The sequence below is a fragment of the Gracilinanus agilis genome, chromosome 1, assembly GCF_016433145.1.
Source record: "Gracilinanus agilis isolate LMUSP501 chromosome 1, AgileGrace, whole genome shotgun sequence".
NCBI lineage: Eukaryota > Metazoa > Chordata > Mammalia > Didelphimorphia > Didelphidae > Gracilinanus > Gracilinanus agilis.
Genome location: NC_058130.1, coordinates 618,340,619 through 618,344,203, shown reverse-complemented (window position 1 = coordinate 618,344,203; position 3,585 = coordinate 618,340,619). Strand labels below are relative to the sequence as shown.

The 3,585-nt window shown below is 40.1% G+C and overlaps 1 pseudogene; it reads left to right on the top strand.

The window, feature by feature from the left end:
• Positions 1-230: 230 nt before the first annotated feature.
• On the top strand, positions 231-774 carry LOC123254841 (annotated as a pseudogene).
• The last annotated feature ends 2,811 nt before the right edge of the window (positions 775-3,585 follow it).

The window sequence follows — 3,585 nt, the reverse complement described above, 5'->3', positions numbered from 1 at the left end:
CTTAGTCTCTGACAGAATTCAACTCAGTTGTTTTGTTCCTCTCATAAAATAGTAGTTCCAATATGGGAAAGGGTGAGTTAGAAGAGAATGGGTTCATATAAAGAAAGAAGATAGATTTCCTCTGGATTATAAAAAGAACCTCGGTTGTTTAGAGCTTGCTACATCAAGTACTTCATTTTTTTTTTAAGTTAAAGTGGTATTTCTTTGTTGGGGTAATAAGGTCATGAAACATGAACATCAGGTCTTTGGAGAAGATTTATCTTGATTCTTTATTCGTAAAGGAGATTGAGATCATGGATCCCTTCTTGGGACCATAAAGATCCTGTTTGTTCAGAAACAAACTAGATCTGGTCAACATACTGGGTTCAAAGCTTTTGTGGCTATTGGTGACTATCAAGGCCACCTAAGTCTGGATGTCAAATTCCCCAAGAAAAAGACTGTAATTATCAGTAGTAGTATCATCTTGTCCAAGCCCCTACACAGTGCCCTACAAGTTCACTGGGCATTATGGATCAATTCTAGTGTGCCTGATTCCTCCCTGTAATTGTGTCAGTTCCTGTGCCTATGAAGCTACTGATGATAACCAGAATTGATAATTCCCTCTATTACCCTTCTGCTAGTGGCCATATTGCCACTCTTAGAAACTTTGCAAAAGGCACCTCTGATGGCATCTCCTAAACTTACCTAGCCCTAGATCCATGGAAAGAGACTGTATTCACTAAATCTCCCTATCAGAAATTCACCATTTTGAAAGATTCACATTTGAGTGTCTGATCACCAAACCAGGCAACCATTTTTGGCTACCTCATAAATGTTTTTGTGTGAACAAGAATAAAATAAACTATTCTCACTTTGAAAAAAACCAAAAAGTTTCAGTCAATTGATCAGTCAATAAATATTTATTAAGTTCTTATTATGTGACAGGCATTGCGCTAAATGCTGGAATGCAAAGAAAGACAACACAAACAAAAACCCAGTCCCTTCCTTCAAGGAGCTCACATTTTAATGAGGAAGACAACATGTGAATAACTAACTATATAGAATATATCCAGAGTAGAAGATAATCTGAGAGAGAAAGGCATTCAGATTTGGGAGAGTAAGTCAGAAAAGACTCTTGCAGAAACTGGGATCTGAGCTGAGTCTTGAAGGAAACCAAGAAAACTCATAGATTAAGGGTGAAGAATGAGAGGAACCTTATGCCTCCGTATTATAAACACTTCACTTATATTTTAAAAATTATTTTTGCATCTTGTTTTGATACAATGGATGCTTCTCAACAAATACCCAAACAATACCCTACCATCCAACAAAGAAATACTTCCTTCATGAAGCTGGTGCTAGATGGAGTAAGCATCGAAGAGCACAGATTCTTTTATAATCTGGAGGAAATCTATTTCCTTTCTTCATTGTGAACCCATTCCCTTCTAATTCTCCCTTTCCCACATGGGAACTGGCATTCTATGAGGAGATCAAAATGAGCAAAATTTTCTCAGAGACTAAATGAGGAGCCAATGAGTCTACCCACACTGATGGTAGAGGGTGGACATTTTCCAAAGCATCAAGGCAAAGGATAAGAATGCCAAACACTTCACCTCATGACTCCCTTTTTGTCTGAAAAATGGAAAAGTGTTGACTGGAAGTGTCTCCCATGAGGAAAAATAGACACAATCTATACCAAACAATAGCAGACTATCTTTACCCCAGAGACCTGTCAAAACTGCCAAGGGAGGCGAAAAGCAAACAAAAGAAAAAAGAGACCTAAGCTAATGATGATGGAAAACATCTAGGGAATTATATAGACAATACCAATTATCTAGCTATAGACTATATAATAACATATCTTGGTTCTTACAAGAGCAACATTTGTTTAAAGAAGAAGCAACCTTTCCCTGCCCCATCCCCATGCCCCCAGATTTATCTCCATGTTCTTAATTGAATTGGATTGTGATTAAATTCTCCCTGGAGAAAGGACAAAATCAGATAGAGAGCAGTATAAACAGGAAAAATGGGAATAAATAAAAGTTGAGGTCAAGAGGGTGATGTTTTTAAGTTAAGTCACTGGTAAGGTAAAGTTTAAGTAAGTTTCTAAGTGTCAAAGTTATATGTTGATTTAATTTGAAAAGTCTTACCAAGTTCTTCTTGGAATACTCATCCTCATCTTCTAGAACCAATGGTGATGAGTACATTCAAATATTTTCATGGTGGGCTTTTTTAAAATACTTGTCATAAAGACCGAAATGGATGACCAAAATGTCTTAAGAAATGATATTTCTTCTTGTCTTTGTTACACAATGAAATCAATTTTGTCAACTCCTTTCTTTGTCCTTCCTAGAGAACCTGTGTCTTATCCTTCCATTTGGAGTCAGCTTTCTTTTTTCTTTGTGGTTTCATTCATAGTGAAAATGTCAAGATTGATATTGATTTAGCATTAACAAACAGTCTAAAAAATGGTGTGTGTGGGGGGGCGCAGCTGGGTGGTTCAGTGGATTGAGAGCCAGGTCTAGAGATAGGAGGTCCTCGGTTCAAATCTGACCTCAGACACTTCCCAGCTGTGTGACCTTGGGTAAGTCACTTAACCCTGTAATAATAATAAGATCCTGTAACCAATGTTTGATAGAAGGGAGAGAAAGAGAGTCTGTGTGGTGAGTCTCTCTTCCAGCTCTCCCCTGGGGCCAAATATACACTGGGAGACTTTTAGGGGGTGTCACCCAGAAACTAGGTGACCTGGATGGTCGTGCTGCCCCACAGGAGTTGGGAGCAAGGCTTCCCTATAAGTAGAGGTATGTGGTACCCCAATCTGATCCCAAATAAGGACGGGATTCACACAAGCCTCCCCCCATCAGTTAATTTCACAGTGTGTGGTCTGGCTTCAAGATGGAGGCAACCAGGCCAAGCTCTGGTTCCTCTCTCCCTTGTTGTCTCTCAGGCACTACAGAATGCTATCTGACTAATGAATGGCTTTTATTATTTGCAATTCAGGGATTGGAGAAAGGGGTGAAGGGCAGAGGGATTTTGGAGTGCCCTCTTCTCTATTTCTTTGGGGTCTCTCACTCAGGACAGAACCTTTGGAGTTCCCACTCCTAAGCTTCTTCCCCTTCTCCTTCTCCTTGTGTTTCTATTTCTAATTTTCAGTTTCAATCCTTTTTCTATAATTGTAAGTTTTGTCTAAAAGGGGGTCTCTCAGCAAGGTTGGGTAATGGGAGAAGGAGACTAAGAGATTGCTCCCAAAATGGAGTCCAAAAACTTAGCTGACTCTGTGATTGAAGTCTTGATGGGTGAGATGCGAAGAAATGATCAGGGAATCAGGGTTTCAGTTTCCAAATAAAAGATCCTCAGGAAGCCCTCAGGTCTGCATCCAAGCTGGGATGTCCTCCTATCTCTCCTCCTAGTCCTCCGCCAGAAGCCCTCTCCTCCTTCTTCCTTTAAGAAATTCCCAGAATTCTCTCTGGTCTCAACTGTCACTAACTGTCAGCAACTCCTTCTCTGGCTCCTTTTGTCCCATCCCCTTTGCACAAATCCCATCCTTACAACCCCCATTCCCTAGCCCTTACCACTCTGCTGCCTTGGAGCCAATACACAGTATTG